Source organism: Chelonoidis abingdonii, chromosome 2, assembly GCF_003597395.2.
Source record: "Chelonoidis abingdonii isolate Lonesome George chromosome 2, CheloAbing_2.0, whole genome shotgun sequence".
In the NCBI taxonomy this organism is placed as follows: domain Eukaryota; kingdom Metazoa; phylum Chordata; order Testudines; family Testudinidae; genus Chelonoidis; species Chelonoidis abingdonii.
The window spans coordinates 63,669,082-63,694,712 of record NC_133770.1 but is presented as its reverse complement, the minus strand read 5'-3'; positions in this window follow the sequence as shown (position 1 = coordinate 63,694,712).

Genomic DNA, 25,631 nt, shown 5'->3' with positions numbered 1-25,631 from the left:
CATACACTGAATTACTAAACACACAAAGATTCTTGAATGTAATGTTTCTTAACCATTACCAGAATATCCTAGTTTATACAAAGGTTCCAGAGGTCTGTTTTAGTTCTCACTATAACATGCTTTGATATTTTTGAAGGATGCTACAAAATAAATGGTATTTGTGTATGTATAGAGGTAGTCTTATCTTGATTCACATGGATTTATGCACCTATTTCCTTGCTTGTTCTGTGTTGTATGTGATAGCTCGTAATGTCAGAGGGATGTGGTGAATTGGGGCACTACAAGATACAAAGTATGTGATAGTAAAAAATAATTAATAGTTTTGACATTTTAAATCAGTTACTTCACTGTCTGGCTTTCTTCCTTCCAGATTAAAATGATTAACAGTCTGGATATGTAACTCTACTGTTAGGGTTCCTGCTGTGCCTGAAATGAGCGGGGACTCTCCTGCTGGTTTGCTACACTACAATATCAAGTCTTCCTTGTTTTAGCTGGAAGAGTCATTTTGAGGGCTTGGAAACCAGCACGATTATGACATCATATGAAACAAGAGACTGAAATGTGACCAGTTGAAAGAAGATGTGTGGCTTTTTTTTTTTAAATAACTAGAAACCCTAAAAGCTTTCTCCGTGAAAGAATCAGCACAGTAGTGCTGATTCCTATACTTTTTCTTTACAAATTTAATAATATTTAGCCTTTCCCTCAGTATTACTGTTCGAGTTTAACTGGTAATTGTACTTGGATGTCCCAAATGATGCAGTTTGCCTTTGGAACAAAGTGCCTGCTGCTCAGATTCCTCTGCCTACGTGAGACACTACCTCATTCCCTTTGTGACTGTCTCAAATTACCTGTGATGAGTTAACATACTTGAGCTGGAGTCTTGTGCTTTAGAAATGTGGGGGACTATTGGCAAATGGTTCTTCATGAAAGACTTTTAATGCAGGCGTTTTGGATAGGAGGAAGGAAGTGAGGGTAGATACTTGTGGGGAGGGTTGGCATTATTTAATTTTCATTTTTGGTTGGATAATTCTGGTTTTATGGGTGAAGAGTAGCTGGTTGGTATAGTGTTCTTAAGACCTGTATTGCATTTTAAGTATTCGTGAGAGGCACTTAAAGATCTGGATAGATGCTTTTTATATTGTGTATAAAATGGAAAACAAAAATACATTAGGGCTGTTCCCGTAGAATGGATGTAACTTGATTACTAGCTACTAGAGCAATGTATAAAACATTCAGCTGGTGACTACTTGGAGGATGAAGGGGTAATCGCTTGCAGTCAGTGTGGATTTACCATGAACAAATACCAAACAAGCTTGATTTCCTTCTTTGATAAGGTAGCTAGCATGGTAGATAAGGGGAATGCGGTGGATGTAATATATATGGACTTCAGCAAGGCTTTTGACACAGTCCCACAGAACAGCCTCCAGGCGGGGCATGGACTGATCACATTACGGGTAAGCGGGGGCCATGACAAAGTTTGGGGATCACTGATATAGGGCTTGAGAATCTACACTCATTTGGAACCCCAGGTTAGGAACTGTTGAACCCCAGGTCCCAACCTGGGGCTACATCATCTACACTGCTATGCAGGCCCAAGTCTAACCACCCATACCCCAGCTTCCTAGCATCCTCCAGAAGTGTGGCTGCTCTAGCCCTTTGTTTGTGATGCAACGTGGAAAAACTTGACTTACCACCAGCTTGGCTGCCCAGAGGACAAAGAAAGTTGGCCCGTGAGATATGTTTGGCAAACTCCCAGATCACACATCCAGTGGGGGGGAGGGGAGCTGCGTCTATGGTGCAAAGCAATAGGGCTTCACTCCTGGGTCCTAGACTGACTCAGGCTCAAACCCTCCACCCTCATATCGTCCAAGGACCCTGGGTCCAAACCCTGTGTTAGAACAGTTTGTGTGCAGACAGAAGGGGGATTAGTTTTGAGCCTGAGTTTGACCTTAGGCTTACCTTGCAGTGTAGACATGCCCTGGGAGTGCAGGGGCAAAACATGGGGGTCATGCAAGGGAACTGTATATAGAGGTATTTGCCTTGCCCCTGTTATCCAGCACCACGCCCACTGTGCTTTGTTCCAATTCCATTTGGAGTTTTGAAATTGGAACCTGTTCCTTTTATTTTTATTTTAAGTTTAGGTTTGGGTCCAAAGCTGAAAGGCTCCTATTTTCTTGATCCATATAGTCTCAAACTGGTACAATTTGGCAACAAGTTCAGACTGATTTGTGCTGACAATGGCTGGCAGTATTATATCATTGTTCCCAACAGGATAAAATACACTGTTGGTATTACTTGAAGAGAACTGCTAATACAAACTACAAAACACCAAGTCTTCAAATTTTAATTTGCTTATAAAAACTGGTTTCAAATTCTTCAACTTACAGCTTGTACCCCCAGCGTGCAGGTTTTTCCCATTCTTTGAAATTCAGGAAACAAGGTATGCAGAGGTGATGGATTTGTTCATTTTGTGTGTGTGTGTTTAAAATGAAGTTCCATGGTTTAGGCACCTGAATCTAGTAATATAGTAATTCTCTTAATACAAATGTGTGTGTGAGAAATTTGTTTTTCTACGTCTTGTTCAAACATCTCTATAAATGACTACACAACATGCTTAAATGTGAAAGGAATAGATGCACTGTATTCCCTAAATTAGCTTTATAAATTACTCCTGTGAACTACATTTTTGTACGTTCAGTAGTAAATTTAGAAATTAAAATAATTTTCAGGGGGCACTTCTACGAATAAATGTGTCAAAAATGTACTTTCTGCACAATCCCCAGAGAATTAAAGTACAGCCTGTATTTTTTTAAAAAACCCAAATACCACCCCCTCAACCACAAAACAATAAAACAACAAAACTCTCTTCAAATAATAAACTTAGTTCATGCAATTTACTTGTATAGTTTTCACATAAAGCATGACAAAAGCATAGCATCTTAGTTCTAACACAGTCTCTTTGTAATTGAAGGATTGATAAATAATACTGAGCTCTCAAAATTTACCAAAATTGGGTTCCCTCTTATTGTGAATTTTCTGTTGACAGACTGTAATTTTTATGCTTTTGTTCATTACTCAACAAACATTTTAGATTTTAATATTTGAGCTGTTTATCATGTGTGGTTTGTCCATAGCAACTATCTAGTTGAGAAATCAATATTGAAAATTTTGGTATTCTAACATTGTGACTGTTCAATTAGGTCACATAGTCACTTGTTTAACTGGTCACCAATTTTGTATTCTCTGCCTAGATGATCTCTTGTAACTTTTTATAAACTACTTAGTCCACAACAAACTTTGTTTAGTCACTGAAAGCACAATTCTGCTTTAATGTGTCTTGTGTGGTCATGGTGCAGTGCTGGGAGGGAGCTCTCCAAGCGCTCTTTAAAAAAAAAAAAAAAACACACACAAAAACCTCTGCAAGGGGTGTGGCTCCCAGTGTTGGTGCACTGTCTACACTAGTGCTTTACAGTGCTGAAACTTCACGCCCCTGAGCAAGAAAGTTGCAGTGCTGTAAATTGCCAGTGAAGACAAGCCCTTAGCTTAGTGCTTGGCTGCTTTGTATCTGTTTTTCTTCTTTAAATACACTGTTGTCTCAGGTGTGGCAGTGCTTTGAAAACTGACTGGGATCTGCAGGAGCAAAGCTCCATGATTAAACACATGGAATGGTAATCGCATTAAAGTGAGAGGCTTGGGTGGGACTGCGTCTTTTGTAAATGGGATAGTTGAAAGGTATGCCCCTGCTTTTGCCTGTTGAGATCTGGGTATGGATTTTTTTTGGTTTTTTTGCTGTCATTTTGCATTTCAACTGAACCAAAGTCTGAAGATACTGCTGGTGCAGGAGGAATGTAAACGGTGACATGTGATTGCTGCGAAGGTAAATCAAACTGTAAGAGCTTGTTTATTGGGTTTTTATGATGCTGATATCCTGTGCAAGTATTTTCATTAATGAAAATGTCAGGTTCAATTTGCACAACTCATGTGTGAGGCAGTGGTAAATGAGGCTTTGTACAGATATTGCTGAGGAGACAAAAGCGATCCATGTTACATCTGTTTACAATAGGTGAGGGTACACATTTGCCCGGCATCCTTATAAATGCTCCCATTGAACTTGGTAACCTCCTTCCTCCCTCTAATGTGCAAGATACATCAATGCAAATCCTGCTGTTTATTGGAGAGCAAGATTAACTGTAACATTCTTAGCACTTGATTGCAGTTTAGGTAGTATGGGATCTGAGAAACTCCACTGCAAACTACTCATAAATAAGGCTTCCTAGAGCAGAGCTGCAGCAGCTGTCAGCCCCCTGGCTGCTGGACCAATGGCTGTTAGAACAGCTGACTGGCAGCCAGCCCAGCCCCGATGCCTTTAGGTCTGGAGCAGCTGCAAGGCCCAATAGTGCTTTCTTTGTCCCCCCACCCCACCCAGGGTATTTTTAGTAAAAGTAAAGGACTGATCCTGGGCTTCCATGAATTTGTTTTTGTTTTTCCCGCTACTTCTCCCTGACTCTTACTAAAAATGCCTGTGACAGAATTGTAGCCTTACTCACCTTACTACACCACATGAAATCATTGGACTGAAAATACAAATTCTGCAGTGATAAATTTCCTTATTTTAAAGGACATCCTTTGTGAAAAAGGCGTGTATGTGTGAGAGAATAGTCATTTTTATAATATTACACTTTATGCTAATTTATGCCAACAGTGCCAGCCTCTGCCTTGTTTGTTCATTTCTCCTCCAATCCTTTGTGTGTGTGTGGTGCTCCATCCTGCCCTTACTCCTGGAATGCCTTGGTGGATTTGGCATGCTGGTTTTACTAACCTCTCCTCAAGATGCACTAGTATTGTGAGCCATACAAGAAACTGGCCAACAAAAGACCCTTTAAAATTTTAATTTATACTTATGTGCTCACATAATTATAGTTTTTTCTCCACAGGCATTCATTATTCTGGTAATCTTTTCATGGAGTTATGTCTGAAATTAGATTGTTTGCAATCTTTGGCCATGTCTTCTCCTCTGTACATTTTTTTAGGCACTGTAATTATTAATGATCACTTAGTGATTCTGCATAATATAGTGTAGCACCTTCCAGATAAAAATAAATACAATAAAATAGTATTGCAATTCAGGTGTGGGTTGCCAACCCTCTAGGATTGCCAGATTGATCTTTTTAATTAAAGATTGTCATGTGATGAAACCTCCAGGAATACGTCCAACCAAAATTGGCAACTCTAGTTCAGATTAATGATGTGAGTCACTGTGTGTCATGACTCAGGAGACTTGGGTTCCAGTTGGAAGAGAGTCTATTGTGTCTCTTAGGTAACAAATTTAAAAGAGAAACAAACATGGTATGCAGCAATTTTCCGAATGACTAATGTACTATTAGCTGGTGTGGAGAAGCAGGAGGCTGCTGTGTACTTGAGGAACACTGCTGCTGTCAGTAAGGGAAGGGTGAGACTGACATTGAGCTCCTTATGCAAAATCGCAAAAGATGCAACTGTAAGCACAATCCAGGCACAATACACTCACTTTTCATAGGGCTAGCCAAACAGGGGAATAGAAATAGTGGATTAAATTTGCCTGGACAATTTAAAATATGAAAGAAGCATGGAAATTCTTTGTGTCTTTTTGTTTCATATTTAAAGAATTCTTATTGCAAAAATTATGTTGGACTATGACATTTAAAAGGTCCAGCTATATTTTAGGAATCATAACAGGAAGAGGCAAGAGGAGAGAACCCATATTTTGTATTCTTGTTTCCAAATTGTAAGATAACTGCCTTTTTCCAGAGCCTATTTGGTTTGTGGTTACTCAAGATTCAAACTAGGTGAGATTGACTTGTTTTGTTTTGTTAAAGCCTAAAGTGGTTTTTGGTAACTTTGAAGGCATAGGGTTAAATTTTCCACCTTGTCTTAACTGATTCTCCACTGTCACTTTTGGCTGAAGTTATTTCACTTATGTCTAAGTATGATTATTGATAGACCATGGTAATGCCCCAGCTGTGCTGAGCGCTCTCCAAATACTGAGGAAGACACATTCCCTGTCCCAAAGAGTGTTCAATCCTAAAAACACAGGCAGATGAAGGCTGGGGAAAGATGTAGCACACAAGCTAAGAAGGCAGGTGATTATAGTCACGTACCTATTAGTTACAAGTTTGGAAGCTCTTTTTTAAAATTTAAAACACATTTCCTTACCCATAAATCTCTCGAATCAATTCAGCCTTCTCTTTCTGCCATGCCAGTTCTCAGTTTCAAAGTATTTAACCTCTTGACTCAAAGGGAAACAGGCACAGAGCAAGTTCTGGTGTGGGCTGGAGCTCTGCCTGTGGGGTTCTGGTGCTGGCTGGAGCCACGTTAGTCCAGGGCTCCCTCACACTTGCCTCCCAGTAGAGGGACATGGAGTCTAATCCTGAAGTATTTACTCAGGTAGAAACTCTCTCTCATTGTTAACTCCTGTGGGGGTTTTGCTTGCAAGATCAGACCTAATATATATGCTAAGTATTACTTGGTTATTGTGGGTATTTAGCACACATTTCTAAGTTTGATGGAATATTGTTTAAAGATAATCTGCAAAGAAATAGAACAACTTTGTGAACTGACAAATATATAAAGCCATTTTCCGACTTTGGATATGTGTCGGAAAAGCCTAATGCAGCAGTTCTCAAACTTCATTGCACCGCGACCCTCTTCTGACAACAAAAATTACTACTTATCCCAGGAGGGAGTACTGAGTCTGAGTCCACCCACTCAGGGGGCTGAAGCCCGAGCCTCATTGCCCCAGGTGGGCGATCTGGCCAAAGCTGAAACCTAAGGGCTTTAGTCCTGGGCAGGGGGCTTGTAACCTGACTCCAGCTGCACAGGACAGAAGATCTTGGGCTTCAGCTTCAGCCCCAGGTGGGGTAGCTTCAGCTTTGGCCCTGGGCCCCAGCAAGTCTAATGCCAACCTTGGCGACCCCATTAAAATGAGATTGTGACCCACTTTGGGGTCCCGATCCACAGTTTGAGAATCGTTGGCCTGGAAAGTCTCTGTTATATGGTATAAAGCTCTAATGCCTTTTGTTTTTTGTATATCAGACTTCTTACATTTTATAAGAACCCTCTCTACAGCAAGAACAGCTACTTTTAACAGCTGGTGACCAACTGTTGAGGCCAAAAATAGTTATTTCAGTGATAAATATTGGCTTTCCTGCATGTGTAGAAGGCAAAAGAAGTCTTTTCCTCTCAGAGCACAGGAGGAAGCTAGAATACAGACCCAGCCCCCTGGTGAGCTAAGGTGTGTTGTGGCTGATCAACACAACCGTGGTCTTCATCCCCAAAAGGGGATAAAGCAGCATGTTGCTGCAGCCTGTTTCAGAGGAATGTGCTGTTCATCTTACATTAAGAAAGAACAAAAGTAATTTTTGACTCGGAGTCCATGCTTTGTGCTAATGAGCCACTTGATTATGTTCAGAAAACTTAAAATCTCGCCTGGAAACCCTGAGGGTCAAAAACTCAGCAGATGATGAATTTTTCATTTTATAGCTTTTTGGCTGCTCATGTAACACCTCAATGTGTGACATTTTGAAAAATTCAAAATTTTAGAAGTAAATATTTTTTATATTTGATTTTAAATAAATATTCACGTGGAGAATTGTTCCATTTATACTTCCTTATTATGCGTTGATTTTTGGATGTGGTGTGTGTCCCTCCCCCCCACTTTGTTTATTATGAATATCTTTTGGCAAAAGAACAAAGCATATTCTACAATATTGCATAAATTATATATTCTGAAAGTCAAATAGCTTTTGCACCAAGTGTACTTGCTGTACCTTAGCAACGAAGAGCGAAATCTGTTGCCACATGAAAACAGATTGGATTTCAGGACAATGCTCTTTGTATCCTAGGTACAATTATGCAACAGTAACATTTCATTTGTTACAAACTGCACGCATCTATATATAAGCTTCTTGTTTTGACAGACATAGTAGCAAATATTCAGGTTTGAACATAGGTATAGTAATATCTAATAATGTATAGCAATTAGTTCCTCTCCCCTCTCTTTCCCCCCGCCCCGGTCCACCTGGCATTTGGAATAAATGAACATTTTATCGTACAGAAACTATTACCTTTTTAATGTTCCCTGTTAAAGAGAGTGTGTCATGAAGATACAAAGCTTCATTTCAAAATTCCACCTACAGCCCTGCGGTGAAATGGAAAGTCTCTAATTATTTTGACTACTTGCTATGGATTTTTTTTTTTTTTTTTGGCTAATTATTTTACAACTCCAGCAAACTATTAATTAAAACCACAACTAGCTGATGATTTTATGAGGTTTTTAGCATTATAATGGCATTAACAGTTTCATGATTTGCTACGAGAGAGACAAATCTGACTGGAATATAAAAAATCAAAGTAATTATTCTTCACAGGAGAATAGGTATTCTTGATTTGATTTGTGTGTGTGTGTGTGTGTGTGTGTGGAAGGGGACAGAGGAACATATTTCTAGACGGGACTAAGGAAAGTAATCCTGGTCTACACTACGCCGTTAAATCGATTTACAGCGTTAAATCGATTTAACGCTGCACCGTCCACACTACACTGCTCTTTATCGATTTAGGGCTTTTAAATTGATTTCTGTAATCCTACAAAACGAGAGGAGTAACCCTAAATCGATATTTACAATTCGAATAGTGTTAGTGTGACGGAAATCGACGTCATTGGCCTCGGGAGTATCCCACAGTGCACCACTGACCGCTCGGACGCAATGAACTCAGAGCACTGGCAGGTAAACAGGAAAAGCCCCGCGAACTTTTGAATTCGTTTCTGTTTGGCCAGCGTGGAGCGCTCACCAGCACAGGTGACGACGCAGAGTCATCAGCACAGTAACAATGCAGTTCCTAGGAATCGAAAAAAGAGCACCAGCTGGACGCATAAGAGGTACTCGATTGAATCACTATATGGGGAGAGGATTCAGTGCTAAAGAACTCCTTCGACAAAGACGAAATGAAAAATATTTTGGAAGAATTTCAAGTCTATGACGGGAAAAGGCCACAGCAGGAACTCAGGGCATGCAGAGTAAAAGTTAAGGAGCTCAGACAGCATACCAGAAGCCAGAGAAGCAACGGAAGGTCTGGGTCAGGGCCGAAAACATGCCGCTTCTATGCTGAGCTGCATGCAATTTAGGGGCTGCACAACCAGTACCCCACCCCTGGCCGTGGATCAGAGTCGGGGTTGTAATATCACATGGATGAGGATTCTGCGGAGGGGGAAGATGGGAGGAAGAGCTTGCTAGAGCACACTGCACTCCGTTAGCCCAACAGCCAGGAGCTTTTTGTGACCCCAGAATTACCTCCCAGCCCCCAAGCCACTAGCCCAGACAGGAACCATGGAAGCGACCTCTGGTGAGTGTACCTTTGTAAATATCAACATGGTTTAAAACAAGCGTTTTTTAATGATTGATTTGCCATTAGGGCTTGTGATGCATTCGCATCCAGTAAGGTAAGGAAAAGTTCGTTAACATGTCTGGGATGGACGAAAATCCTCCAAAGACATCTCCATGAATCGCTCTTGGAGGTACTCAAAAACCTTTGCAGAAGATTTCTGGGCAAGGAACCTTATCGGTCCCCATTGTTGGACACTTCCTCGCCATGCATGTAACAAGTATTCGGTTCATTGCTTCACAAGCACAGCAGCGTATGCTCCTGGTGATTGCTGGCATTCAAGAAACATACGTTCTGCATCTTGTGCTGTTATTCTCAGGAGAGTTATATCATTCATTGTAACCTGTTGAAATTCAGGAATTTAATTAGAGGGGCATACTACATGGCAATTTTCCTACCCTACTGGCTGCGCTAAATCCAATCCTTCCTGCACGTAGCAAAGCAGGGGGAGGGAGGAAGGATAGCGCTGAGCTTTTCTGCATTTGTGAGCAGAATCTCCCAGCTACCACCACGCGGTGCGGGGGCGGAAGGAAGGAGGGGGATGATTACTAGTGATCTTACATGATAGCAGCCATGTGGTGGGGGAGGAGGGAAAAGGAGGGGTTGGGTTCTGCTAGTTCTCTTAATAGGAACAAAGGCTCGTAGGGCACTGTGTATGAAGGCTGCAGAAGTCAAAATAAAGCCTTACGATGGCAGCATGGAAGCTGATTATATACCTGACCTGCGTCTTGTGAGATCTGCAACACCAGAGCCACAGGCATTCAATATTAAAACGATGCAAAATGCGACCTTGTAGTGAAATCACACGTGCTATGTAGGTGGATAGTGTGTCACTGTGAAAGGTACAAGCATTGTTCTGTAAAATGTATCTTTTTACATACTTCTCTCCCTTTTTCCTCCCCATGCAGCTGACAGTTGCAGCCTCCCTACCCATCCCGAAGCTAGCTCAGATAAGGCGAGGAGGAAGGAGAGAACGCGAGATGAATGTTTCTCTAAATCATGGAGTAACCGCAGTGAAAGAGCTCATCAGAATGAGTGGAAGGACGTGCTAGCAAGTATAGGAAAGATGCCAGTGAACGGAAGGATAGGAGAGACGCTTGAGATGAGAGGTGCGGGCAGGAAGATCAGCGTGCGGGATGCAATGCTGGAGCTTCTGCGTGATCAAACTGATATCCTCCGACGCCATGGTGGATCTTCAGAAGAGCAGCGGGTCACAGAGTGCCGCTGCAGCCCCTGTGTAACCACCCTCAACCCTCCCCATGTTCCATATCTCCCTCACCCAGACGTGTGTAAGAACGCGTGAGGGAAGGCTTTCTTGCACCCGCCCACTCCACCCCCATGGACAGTCCAACCAAAAGGCTGTCATTTACGTTGAAATGTGCTTAATGGCCTTTTCCTTCCCTCCTATCCTTCTCCCAAAACACAGCAGGCAGGATACCTTGATAATTCTCTGCCTCTTTTTTAATTACTTTTTAATAAAAAATACATGATTTTTAACCATACTGACTTATTTCCTTCAGCAAGCTATAAGCAAAGGGGAAGGTGGGTTGCTTACAGGGATGAGTCAACAAGGGGGAGGGTTCATCAAGGGGAAACAAACACAGCAGTCACACTGTACCCTGGCCTGTGCTGAAACTCGTTTTCAAGGCTTCTCTGATGCGCACCGCTCCTGTGTGCTCTTCTAATCGTCGTGGTGTCTGGCTGCTCGTAATCAGCGGCCAGTGATTTGCCTCAGCCTCCCACCCCGCCATAAATGTCTCCCCCTTACTCTCACAGAGATTGTGAGCACACAGCAACAGCAATAACAAACGGGACATTGTTTGGCTGAAGTCTGAGCGAGTAAGTAATGTTCGCCAGCCCTTGTAAACGGCCAAATGCACATTCTACACCATCCTGCACTTGCTCAGCCTGTAGTTAAACAGCTCCTGACCACTGTCCAGGCTGCCTGTGTATGGCTTCATGAGCATGGCATCAAGGGGTAGGTGGGTCCCCAGGTAACGACAGGCATCTCAACATCCCCAAACTGTTGTTTTCTGGTCTGGGAAGTAATTCCCTTGCTGCAGCCGTTTAAACAGAGTTGTGCTTTGAAGACGCGAGCATCATGAACCCTTCCCGGCCATCCCACGTGGATGTTGGTGAAACGTCCCTTGTGATCCACCAGTGCTTGCAGCACCATTGAAAAGTACCCTTTGCGGTTTATGTACTGGGTGCCCTGGTGCTCCGGGCCAGTAGAGGATATGGTTCCATCTATGGCCCCCCTACAGTTAGGGAATCCCATTGCAGCAAAGCCATTCACTATGACCTGCACGTTTCCCAGAGTCACAACCTTTCGTAGCATTAGCTTAACGATTGCTGGCTACTTGCATCACAGCAGCCCCCACAGTAGATTTGCCCACTCCAAATTGATTCCCGACTGACCGGTAGCTGTCTGGCGTTGCAAGCTTCCAGAGGCTATTGCCACTCGCTTCTCCACTGTGAGGGCTGCTTCATCTTATATTATGGCATTTCAGGGCAGGGGAAAACAAGTCACAAAGTTCAAAGAAAGTGCCCTTACGCATTGTGAAAGTTTCGCACCCACTGGAATCGTCCCACACCCCGCAAAACTATGCGGTCCCACCAGTCTTGTGCTTGTTTCCCGGGCCCAAAATCGGCATTCAATGGTAGAACCTGCCCATTACCAGCAGTAGCTCCAAAACGCAGGGCCCGCAGTTAGGAAGAATTCAGTGTCCATGTCCTCGTCGCTCTCGGCCGCGCTGCCGTAGCTGCCTCCTCCTCTCCTGCCTTTGCAGTTCATGGTTCACCATAGACAGCACGAAGAAATGCATGCGAGGTATTTACAACGATAGCGTTACTGATCTGAGCAGGGTCCATGCTGCTGTGCTATGGCATTTGCTCAGTTCACCAGGAAAAAGGTGCGAAACGGTTGTCTGCTGCTTTGACAAAGGGAGGGGTGAGGCTGTACCCAGAACCACCCCGACAATGATTTTGCCCCATCAGGCACTGGGCTCTCAACCCAGAATTCCAAGGGGCGGGGGAGACTGAGGGAACTATGGGATAGCTATGGAACAGCTACCCACAGTGCACTGCTCCAGAAATCGACGCTAGCCTTGGACCATTTGTGACTAGTGTGGACACGCACAATCAACTTTATAATATCAGTTTTATGAAACCGATTTTAGCTAATTCGATATTATCCCGTAGTGTAGACGTGGCCTAAGTAAGTTAATCCTCTTGGATGGAGTATATAATTAAAGTTGACAATACTATAGTTGAGTGTGACTGGTAGAGGGGGCAAAATAGGTCTAATGTTTATTTGAATTTGGAAGTGAATTTTGGTTCAGCCATATTTGTGACTCTCTTTTGTTTGTTATCCATGAATGTCTGAACACTAGAGCATGAATATCTGTGGAAGTGAAATTTTAAGACTGAATGCTCAAATGTTTGCTGAAAGTGATTCTTGAATTTATTCCCTTGCAATGACACTAGCAGTTTCTGTTGTTTGGATAGTTGTAGAAGTCATCCAGTCAGAGAGCAGACACAATATTGCTGTCAACTAGACTTAGCTATGCAATATGAGTGAAGTTTAAATACTCAAAATGAACCATTTTCAAACTATTTCTGTCTGGGGGAAAATGGGTTCTGATCCAGCACAGCATTTAAACACACCCTTAATTTTAAACATTGGGACTACTCAAGTGCTGTGCTGGATCAGGGCACATGCTTAACTTTACGCTTGTGAATAGTCCTGGGACTGTTTGTGTGTAAAATTAAGTATAAGCATGTTTGTGGGATCAGGGCATTATTTTCAAATAATGAATACATTTGAGTATTAGGTAAATTATTTGAACAAAAATGATCAAATTTTCAGTTAATTAAATTATCAGCTCTCTGTAATTTCTATTTTTCGTCTTTTAATTTTATAGCTAGTTAACTCCTCCTCTACAACACTGTTTGTAACCTTCTCATTGTATTCCTTTTTTTATATCTCAAACAAATAAGAAAAGGCTTTGATTTAAAAAGAAATTCCTCCTCACTTGTGCATTTACCTCTTAAAAAATATTAGGAATATAAAGTTTTTTTTTTTCCTTAGATTTGCTAGAGGACATAATGGAGGACTTGAACGTGTGAGTGAGAGCCTTATGAACTTGGGTTGTGTGTGCACCAGGGAAACATTTGAAAAATTCTCTGCTGTTGCTAATGCTAGTTCAGCTATTCTGGTGTTAGCTATGTTGTGGGCGCTAGTGTAGACAGGTTGCTGGCTACTACCACTGAATTAAGCCTCTATTTTAACAATGCACTTAGTAAATTGGGGCATTAAGAACCATGATGCTTAGGTTTGTTCTGAGCAGTGCTAGAGTATATGGTGGTTAAATTGTTACTGGGAAGTCCTGCCATTATTACTAGAGCGGTGCAAACATTTTTGCATGAATAATGTAAACATTGAACAGTGCAGTTTTGGTTGTCCCAAAACTGTTTGAGAATTTAACATGAATTTGCAGAATAGTTTTAGTCAATTCTTTTTTTCAGAACTTATACTATTCACAAAAGGGTGGTAGGAGAAGGAGATGGTGGCAGTGCTGCCTTAGCCTAGTGGCTGGGGCACTTGCCTGTGATGTGGGAGAGCTAGGTATGATTTCCTCTTCTGCCCAATGTGGAGATGGGCTCTGAAGTTGGGTCTCCCAGATATCAGGAGTTGTCCTAGCTAGCCATTGGGATATGGGGGGGTATGCCTATACTGCACAAGTCTTACAGCAGCATGTGGAGTACATAAACTGCATGCCCCCTAGCATGTGTATAATTAGCAGTGTGGACTATGAAGCACTGCTTAGGCAAGTAAAGCCATGCCAGAACCTTTGGGTATACATCCTACCTGGCTCTCTACACATCCAAGCAGTGCCTCTGTGACCAGGTGCCTGGATAGGCCACACTGAGAATGCTTAATCAGGGCAAACTGCAAGGAGTAGGGCAGACAATCTCTGAAACTGGTGGTTTTAATCTAGAATTAGATTCACCAAGCCAGTAGCAAACAGCTTCTGTAATACCACTCTGGTTACCAAGAAGTCAAATATAGTTCCCTTCCAGTATTCCAGCTCTTGACCCTCTAGATAGCTAAGTCTAATATAGTGAGTGGCTACTGAAAACCAAATTCACCATATGTTACATCCACCAGTCCCAAAGGACCAGACACTGATCCCCAGGTCAGTATGGGTTGCACATCTTATGCAATAATCATGCAGATGCCAGTCCTTTATTATTAAAACCTGTGGTTTTAGGTATTAAAAGGAAGAGAGTTGCAGTGATTAAAACATCAGTATACGTACAGATATATGAAAAGTCCCTAGGGTCAGTTTTATAGCAGAGATGGTGAGGCTGCTGATTAGTAAAAGTCTTTCTGGAATCAATTTGAAAGGTTACAGTTCAATAGAGAGTCTAGGTGTAGAATTTATTCCAATTCTCCAATGAGAATTCCAGATTATTCCAAATAATTATTTGGAAGATCTCAGTCTGACGATTTATACTTTTTCCCTTTTCAAAATTTAAGCAGACTAGAGATGATAGGATCAGGCTGGGGGCTTTTTCTTTATAGTCCTTTAGCAAGCTGATGAGGCTCTTGACAACAGTTGTTACAGCAGGACCTTTCCCCCAAGGAGGAATAGGCTGTGCAGAATGTTGTTTTGAAGCTATTCTTCTATTCCTATGCATACACAGGTAAGCTAGTTGTATTCATTAACATAAGGCAATTAGCCATTCAGACTGTCAAAACAGTTCACAGGTAGTTTACTATGTGGAATTACAAGTTTTGAGGAGAGATGAGGACAATAATATTACTACAGGACAAGTCCCATCTGAATGATATCATCCCCTTTTGATCTCTGAGTCAATAGAATACAGTAATGAACCATTATGAAACAGGAACAGGATTAGCATCTACAAGCTAATTAGATCACATTGTTAAACTTCTAGCAAGATACAGGTAAACACGGACAAATATACTTAGCATCTACCCTGGATTTCTGTTACTACAAATAAATGGGTTAATGACTGATAGTCTATAACAGCTCTTTGAAATTTACATACAAGTAGATTGTCTTGATTACCCTTCAATGCCTCTTGTAAGTTATGGGTCATACCCAAGTTGTCCAGTGTTTCAGTGTCACAGCCACCCTTCTCTGTACTACTATTTTAGCAGGGTAGTGCCCTGCTGTCTCCCCACTGCCAATGTGAGAACCTGCAGGCCTAGAAGCTGGGACCATGGGGATTCTGGGCTACTGACATCTCCACATCACCACAGGAGGATTAGACCAGGCTCCCACAGAAAGACCCTGTGAGGCTCGGCCCAGCAGGAAGTACCGCCTAGCAGGGCCTTGCATGGCTGCTACTCTAAGTCCACTGATAGGCTGACACAACAGGGAGTTGTCTGAGCAGCAACATAGACTGCCCTCCTGTCTTGCTTCAGACCTTGTGCGCGATCGATCCCAGACTCTGGCTTCTGACCCTGCCTGTCTCCCAGCTTAAGTTGGATTCTGACCTCCCAGTAACTGGACCATGCTTGCCTGACTCCTGGTTCGCCCTCTGGCCTGTCATGGACTCAGACTTTGTTACTAGATTTGCCTGATTCTCAACTCCCACTCTGATCACTAGGTTTGACTGCTCACAAGCTGGTCATGACAGCCAGAGTTTGCCAGAGGACTGCTAGAGCTTCCCTGTTACTGGGAAAGGCTCCAGCATCTTCTTGTGATGGGGGGAGCTGCCAGAGACTTTCACTCTTGCATGTAGGTACACACCACAGTGTGGACACAGCATGCTGTTCACTGTGGCATTTAATTGCACTTGTAGTTCCTCTATCCTACATGCTGCTGCCAGTGTAAACAAGGCTTCAGTGTCTCCTGCAGAAGCTGTTCTGCTTTTCATAAATAAATTGTCATTGGAGCAGGGACTGACCTTGGATCTCCCACATATCAGATGCCCTAACCACCAGGTTGTGGAGTCATTCTTGTACTCTCTGGCCCAAAGACAGTAGACAGTCACTTTGAATCTAGCCCTCTAGAAATGTCTGGAAAAAAAACTGTTTTATTTGACCTGAAACAGGTGGCTTGATTTGATGAAATTTTTTAGAGTTTTCTGTCTTGGTTTGGCCTGAACTGATTTTTTTTTTTTTTTTTTTCTTCTTCCAAATCTGAAGAGCTCCGTGTGACTCAAAAGCTTGTCTCTCTCACAAAGAGAAGTTGGTCCAATAAAAGATATTACCTCACCCACCTTGTCTTGCTAATAAATCAAAAGTTATTTTCCCAACTCAGATTACCACCAGTGGAGCTGCACTGGTGTTAGCCATGGTGGAATAGCTTTCAGTGCGGAAAAAAGAGCTAGAGTAGACATAGCTAATGTGAAAAGACAAATGGCTCCTGCCTAGAGATGAGGCCAAACCAAAACCCCATGTCTAAATACATACACATTTTGGTTCAGCTCCAAATTGTGCAGCTCAGTTGCATCAAAATATGGAGCAGAATCCGTTAATATATCTCTGCAACTTTTCCTGCAGATACATGAGAATTACCGTAGTGGATCAAACCATCACTCTTATCAAGTCTAGTACCCTGCAACCTATGATGGTATACAGGTGAGTCGCATCATACACAAATTTAACTTACACGAATTCAACTATACACGCTTGGCAAAAAAAGAAAAAGAAGATACTTATAAATAGTGCGAGCATCCATTCCACTCAATGAGCATATGCTCCGGAGTGAGTGTGAGATGGGAGACGTGAATCTGCTGTTCCCTCAGTCAGTCTCAGTTCCCGTGTGCCTGTCATAGCGTGAGCATCTCGCCACGCTGAGTGTGATTATAGTGTGTTAAATGCATATTTTTTGTACAACATGGCCCCTAAACCAACTACTTCATCTGGTGCTCGATCAAAGAAACAACCATCTGTTACAACACTGGAGGAAAAACTGGCTGTGTTGGACTTACTGAGAGATGGTATGTCAGTCTCCAGCGTAGCGCATAAACATGGCTGCAACGAATCTAGCATCCGTGCCATCAAGATTTTAGAGAGAAATTCGTCAAGCCGTGGCATCAAATGCTCCAATAACTGCTAAGGTGACAAGGCAGGTGCATGATAAGTGAAGACTGAAAAGGCATTAAGTTTATGGCTGGAAGACATGAATCATAAATGTTTGCCTATCGATGGCAACACGTTGTGAGAAAAGGCTCTTAGCCTTTACGTGCTGTTCAACCCCCTGCTTGAAGAGGGACAGCCTTCTGATGAGAAGGAGTTCAAAACCAGCCAAGGGTGGCTTAACAGTTTTAGGAACCGCTTCAACCTCAAAAACATGCAGACTACTGGTGAAGGTGCATCTGCCAATGAAGAGGCAGCAAAAGCCTACCCCAAACAATTAAAGAAAATTGTAGAAGAAAAGGGCTGTCTTCCGGAACAAGTTTTTAATGCTGACGAGACTGGGCTCTTCTGGAAAAAAAAATGCCCAACTGCACTTATATTTCGAAATCAGAAAGACAAGCCCCTGGCTTCAAAGCAGCTAAAGACCATGTGACTGTGTTTTGTGGCAATGTGGCTGGGCATTTAATAAAGCTGGGCTTGCTCTACAGGGCTGCAAATGCCCATGCCCTAAAAGGCAAGAACAAAAATCTCCTTCCTGTGTTCAGGCAATCAAATAAAAAGGCTTGGGTGATGGCAGCATTATTTCTGGATTCGTTCCACAAATGTTTCATTCTGGAGGTACCTCGAAGAGAAAGGACTTGACTTTAAAGTATTGCTGATCGTAGACAATGCTTCTGGCCACCCTGCGGCACTTTGGTTTGCACGTAACGACACTGAAGTAGTCTTTCTCCCCCCATCCCATACCACCTCCAACCTCTCGACCAAGGCATGATTCACTGTTTCAAGGCCATGTACACGAGGCTTACATTCTCACAGATACGTAGCGCTTTGAATGCTGATCCAAATCTTAATGTGAGGGAGTGTTGGAAGTCCTTCGACATTGCTCTGATTGCCTGTTTAATGTAAGTGATGCAATGGATGCAATCAAGCTGAAACAGTCAATGCATGTTGGTGAAACCTATGGAAAGAATGTGTGAATGATTTTAAGGGTTTCCCGGCCATTGGCAAAGAAGTGAAATACATTGTTCAGGTGGCCAGGCAAGTGGGTGGTGATAGCTTCATCGACATCCTTGAGGAAGAAATTGAAGAATTTAATTGAGAGCCATAGAGACACATTGACTAACGAAAAGTTAGAGGATCTGATGATAAAATCATCTACAGAAGACTAAGATGATGATGCCGCCGAAGAGGAAGAGCCAGCAAGTAGAAATCTTCATAAATTTGCTGAAGTGTTCCAAGCAGCGGAACACTTGAATGATTTAATTTCTGAATACAATCCATCAATGGAACGAAGCCTCAGAATCATACGTCGTATTACTGATGATTTGAGACTGTATCAAGAAATGTTTGAGCCGTTCAAGAGACAACAGCGACAGTTGCCGATCACCACATTTTTCAAGGAAAAACAACCACCAGCTGATGAGCCTACGCAATCAACTTCTCGAGCTGAACCAGAGCCAACCACTTCGTCTACAACTCGCTCTCTGTCTCCTGGATTGATATAGAGCCTGACGACCCCCTGTAATTAAAAATTATATTTTGCATATGTACTTTTTTTATATACTGTATATTAGTACATTATACATTTATACATATTACTGTACAGGGTTGTATACACAAAACTATACTGTATACTGTACTTTATGGGTGATTTAAGGGATTTTCAAGGGTAATTGTGACTATACACGATTTTTGCCTTATCCGCTGACTTTAGAACCTAGCCCCACATAAGATGCGACTCCACTGTAATACTTGTTGATTCAAAGGAAGACCCAAATCCCCTCATAATTCACCTTGCTTGATGAGCAGCACTGTATACCTGTGACAGGGGAATGTCTTCCCAACTCCTACAGCAATCAAGCTCTGAAACAATATATTCTTACCTTTTATATGTAGTTATACATGTAAAAATAATGGCCCGGACCCTCAGTTGGTGTAAACTGGTGTTGCTCCACTGTCTTCAGTAGAGTGATGCTGATTTATACTAGTTGAGAATCTGGCTCATTTTTATTAGTCATCAAGCTAGCCAACCCTCTTAAAAATCCAGCTTCAGTAAGACTCTCTGATCTCCTCTGGCAGTGAATTCCAGAAGCTGACTACATGTTGCATAAAGAAGTATTTCTTCTGTTTGTTTAAAATTACTGTCAGGTAATTTAATCACATTTTTCCTGTGCTTTTAACACCAGTATGAAAACAAAGGACTTTCCGTGTTTCCTGTACCCTTTGTAATCTTAAAATACCTCCCTGAAATACCCTTTATTTATTCTCCATTTTGGGCTAAACCTTGGGTGGTTTGGGGCTTTAAAAGAGATTTGTTTTCTTTTTGGCAAAAGGTAGGGGACATGTCTGGGTTGACTCTTTCTCTCCTCCATCCAGTACTGACAACCATACTACTTGTATTTAACTACTGCATGCATTAAAAAAAACAAGCGACTTTCTCAAAGTAGACTTGCAAAAATGAAACTTTTATGCTGATATATATAATATAAAATAAAAATTAGGAAACACCAGAATTAGGTCTTTAATTGCACAATCTTATACCGTTTTTCCCACAGGACCCCCAACCTAACAGGACAGGCAGCACTCAGAGAACAAGACAGCTTTTAAATACTTCTTTTTATTCTCATGATTCAATGCATGGCCCAACAGCCAACACCTTGCTTATGGCACATCATCTAAACTTAGCTTTGAATATAGAATTATGCATTTCCTTTGATGTTTGCTGGTGGTGGTCATCACCAGAGTCTGAGTGCTTCATAAACATTATCTGGTAGGGTAGCTGAGAAGATAAGAATATTGTTGTTCCAATTTTACAAAGAGGGAGACTGAGACAAAGAGGCTTGCCAGATGTCACACATTCCGAATTAGAACTCTGGACTCTCTGCTTAACCTTGTGTTGATTCCTTCTGACCTCACTGCCTTTCTGTCAGAGGTGCTGAGAATCCTACTGATTTCTGTTGCAGCTGCAAATTCTCCACACTTCTGGAAATTGGACCAGAATTTTCTCATACTGGACACTCAGACAATGAGGAATGCACAACTAGTGGCCACCTGCCAAAATTCTGTGGCAGAAGGTCTGTGGCAGAGCCAAGGAACTCAGTTCTGCTAGATGGCCTTTTATTGCCTTATCTAAAAGGTAATCTTTGTCTTCAGGCATTCACCTTGTTCTCTGCACACCTTCCAGCTTCTAGGTTAAATGAGGCAGCAATCCTATAGATAACAGCCCTGCTCATTACACAATTGCAATTCATTCCATTAGCACTGTCCGTACTGTGCGATGAATGAGGCTGAGGTCCTGTGGGGGTGGGGGGGCGAAGGGGCGAAATCAAATATGACCATTAGTATTGCTAACTCAAATATTCAAAAATCAGGAGTCAGGCCTCCCCAAAACACCATGATATTTAAAAATATAATTGCCTTTTTTTGCTTGCCTTTAAATGGCATTCAGGTAATATTTTAAAGTTTTTTTCTCTATAATCATAAGCACTAGAAATGCCAAAGTTTTTGTTTTTAAATGGAAAGCTGAGATTCAGAATCAAGTAACACAACCATAACAAAAAATAACATTTAAAAGCAATCGCTATTGTGGGACAGTAACTCTCCTTAGATTTTTGACTGAGTCCCTCGGAGTACAGCCTCACTTGTGCCAATCAGTTCTTTACTCTGGTGTTAACACAGATGGAAAACAGAACAAAGGAATAAGAGATTTTGGTCAATTACTTGTATGGCAATTCACCAGGGTCATCTTCCTAATGGATCTACAGTAGTCAACCCTTTCAACCTACTTTGCCACAAATTTTATTAGCCTGAGAATCTGATTAATGCTCCTAACTATCTATCTAACATGCTGCTACATTTATGACAGATTTTATAGACTAAATGCAGTTCAAGAGGCTTGCATACTTGGTCTTGTTTTAGGTCTGTATACACCTAGAACTTGCAAGGCAGTATGGAACTATTAACTATGGTAAACACTTGTGCAGCGTTTCACAATCTTAGTTAACAACAAAAAATAACGAGGAGTCCGGTGACACCTTAAAGACTAACAGATTTATTTGGGCATAATCTTTTGTGGGTTAAAAAAAACCCCCCCACTTCAGATGTATCGAGTGAAAATTAGATACAGGCATAAATATATATTGACACATGAAGAGAAGGAAGTTGTGATGATGTACCTCATAAGGCTTCATAGAAATATGCTTATGAGTGTGTGTGTGTGTGTGTGTGTGTGTATGTATATATATATATGACATAACTGGAATATGTTTTTTATGCTATATATGCCATGTAGCGTATTTCTTTAAAGGTTATTATCTACTGAATCTTTTCATCCTATTTCTATGAATGTGTCTGTGTTTTCAAAGTTATGAATATTGGCTGTGTACTTTCTTGATTTCTAAGTAGACTTAGTAAAGCATTTGGTCAGCTTCTTGAGAATGGAATGGGCAAATTAAGTGCCTAATCAAGAAACACTAAAAGGACAATGAATCTTGGAAGGCTCCAATCCACATAAGAAGTCTACCTGAGGACGTTCAGGGTAGCGTGTAAACAATGGCTGCTGGCTGTAAAAACTGGGTCATGCCCATGGACATGTGACTTGCCCATGTGACTCCAAAACACCATCTTGGAGCTGGACTTTGCATAGGAGGGAGTCTCCACCTATGAGAGAGTCTATTTAAACCCCTGGGAGACCCCTCCATTTTGTCTTCAGCTGGCTCAAGAGAGAGCCTCTCCACCCCCAAGGATACCTGAGAGAAACTGGAACAAAGGACAGTAACTACAGGGGGTGTGAGTGATTGCTGGACCCAGACTAGAAGGAGACTAGTCTGTAAAAGGAAGCTTACTGGAACACCTTTTGAGGGTAGGGTTTTATCTGTATTCAGTTTTATTACTGTATTAGACACAGACTTGTGTGTTCTATTTTATTTTGCTTGATAATTTACTTTATTCTGTCTGTTACTACTTGGAACCACTTAAATCTTATTTTCTGTATTTAATAAAATCACTTTTTACTTATTAATTAACCCAGAGTATGTATTAATACTTGGGGGGTGGGGGAACAGCTGTGCATATCTCTGTGTTCTAGAGGGCGAACAATTTATGAGTTTACCCTGCAAAAGCTTTATACAGGGTAAAATAGATTTATTTGGGGTTTTGACCCCATTAGGAGTTGGGCATCTGAGTGTTAGAGACAGGAACACTTCTTAAGCTGCTTTCAATTAAGCCTACATCTGTTAGAGGACATGGTTCAGACTCTGAGCCTGTGTTGCAGCAGACTGGCATGTGTGGCTCAACAAAACGGTGCTGGAGTCCCAAGCTGGCAGGGAAAGCAGGGGCAGAAGTAGTTTTGGCACATCTGTTGGCAGCCCCAAGGGGGTTTTTGTGATCCAGCCCATCTCAGGAGTTACCTTACAAGTGGAGAACTAGTATTGACAAGGCCAGTTCATCAGGGTGGATGTAGTCTATGAGGAGGTGTCAATACCAAGAGAGGGAAAATTGCTTTTGTAGTGAGCCAGCCACTCCCAGTTCCTATTCACGCCATGATGTTAACTTGTTCACTTTACAACAGTCCTCTTTTCAAACAAGGACACAAGTTGCAACTTTGTCACAATCTTTAAAGCACATAGGTAAGCATGTATATTGCCTTCTAATTGGGTATCAGTTTCAGGAAGTAGATAATTGACTGATTTGGGTCATCACCCAAGAGACAGTCTGCATGTTACTTATCACCAGACCTTTGTTCAGCTGCCAGATTTCAGCTCAGTTATTGTTCACACTAGGAGCTGACGCTGCAAACTTAAGTGGAATGAAAGATGGGCAGGGCAGGGCAGAGCAACAAGCAATCTTTAGCCTGAGCCTTCTGGCTCAGGCAGACAGCAGTGATAGTCTGAGCTCTAGCCCTCTAAGCTGGGCACAGCAGTAAGTAATTGGCAAGTCTTTAGCCTATCCTCCTGGTTAAGGCAGACAACAAACTGTTTAGGGGCTTGCAGCCTTCTGGCTGGGGCAAGCCGCAAACAAGGTGCAGGCCATTTGGCCTAGAATAAGTAGGCTGCCACCCCAGAGTTGGGGTTGGTGGCAGGGGGATCCAGTCCCACCCTACTCCACCAGGCCGTAGGGCCAGGGCCCTAACAGTGGCGGGGGTCAGCGGGGATCCTTCTGAAACATGCTGACTTGTATTGTGACAGCACAACCTGACTAATGTCTGGTTTCCCTGGGCTACCTCCTCCCATGGTTGTGGCTCCATAGTCTGCAGGCCCTCAGTCTCTTCGGGCGTAAGTGGCAGACAGCAGTCCCAGCAACTCTTCCCACTCTTTCTCCTCGAAGGGCAGTGTGCTGCATGGCAAGGGGCCTTGTCCAGAGTCCTGCAGTGGGCTAGAGACATTTGCCTCCTTTGCTGGCTCTGGACCAACTGACCTGAAGGGCCCACCTCTTACACTTCCTGTCTCTCCCCTCTGCTTCCAGCGCAAGGGGCAGGGCTGGCTTCGCTCCACCCACCAGGGAGAGTGCAGGCTCAGAGGGATGCCATTCTGCCTCACTATAGTTACACTTCTGATTATTCCTTGTGTTCTTAGAAATGCACTATTTTGTTTCAGTCCGTTTTCTTTTACTGCCGCTTTCAGCACAAGTGTATTACGCTACCTTGGTAGCATAAACGTGCTTGACTGTAAATATTTGCCGCCTTCATTTTCTCACTAAACTAAAAGAAATCAATATGAACACTTCTTTCCTTAGCGGGGTTGTCCATGAGGTAAATCCCGTCATTAAAGTTTACAATATTCCTCCCTTTTGTATATCATTGATTCACTTGGGTTCTCTGTTTTCCCACAACTGTATTTGGCAACATATCCCAGTGTTTGATATCTGTTTTTAAAATTAATTCACGAACAGTGAGAAAAGGGAAGTATCTTTGGTTTCACCAACAGTACACACTTGTGAAACGCTGCAGAAATTGTTTCCTCAGACTCTTTGGAAAGTCTGAAGAAATCTTGCTGTTAGATTTTAAGTTTTTTATTCTCACACCTTTTAAAAGCTTTGATGTCTGGGCAGTTCTTAAATAGCAGTATCTCATAATTTTGAGGCCCTGTTCATTACACAACACTGTCTGGGATTTCCTAACTTTCAGGAGTTTGACTTTTGCAACCTACATAATTTTGTCTTTGCAGTGTTTTTCGTTCTTAGTTTTTTGTTTTTAGGAAAAAGATGGATGGGAGAGATGCATTGTTGAGGCTGTGGGCTGGTTTGAGAGGTAGAGGTGTAGCCTGGTCTAGCCCTGCCTTCTCTACTACAGCTGCTTCAACATCAGCTGGGCTGAGTCCCTGCTCCACCTGCTTCCCAGTGCTGTATGCTGAATTGAGGCACCAAGGCAGGTGTGAGCACAAGGCTTCAGAGTGTTCATTTTTTTTGTTGTTTTTATGTTTGACTTGTTGACAGAATTAATATGTTCAGGACAGGCTGTACATAGGGAAATGGCAATTTTACCTGCATAAAACTCAGCAGTACCTGCACAGAATTTAATGGGACCAGCAAAATGCATCTCCATCACCCCAAGGGTACCCCCTTGCTTGTTTACAGTTTCCCCTGCAAGCATTGGAGGGTAAGAATTTTTTTAAAAAATTCCTTTTGTTTTGTTGTTTTTGTTTTAACATGGAAACTGTTACATGAGTTAATCATAGGGGATGCCAACTCTACTTATAATTGTTTTGATAATGCAGAGATAATTTAAACCAATCAAGTGGGCAAAGGCAGATTGGGGTGGATTCCAGCCCTGAAAGAGAGTGGTACTGACTGAGAAGGGGTTGTGTCCAAGGCATCTGAAGGGTGCATTGATCTTGTTGTTTATCTCTTTGGGGGCTTCTGTTGGAATTTTTTTCAGTCAGAAACTGAAGAGACTTTCCTCCCCATCTCACCCCACAGTCTCAGACCTAGTCTACGCTACAGAGTTAGGTCAATGTTAGGCAGCTTACATCGACCTAACTCTGTAAGCGTCCACACTAAAATGTTGCTCCCACCGACGTAATTCACCCACTACACCAACTTAATCACTCTACCTCCACGAGAGTCGATATAGTTAGGTCAACAGAGTGTCAGTGTAGGT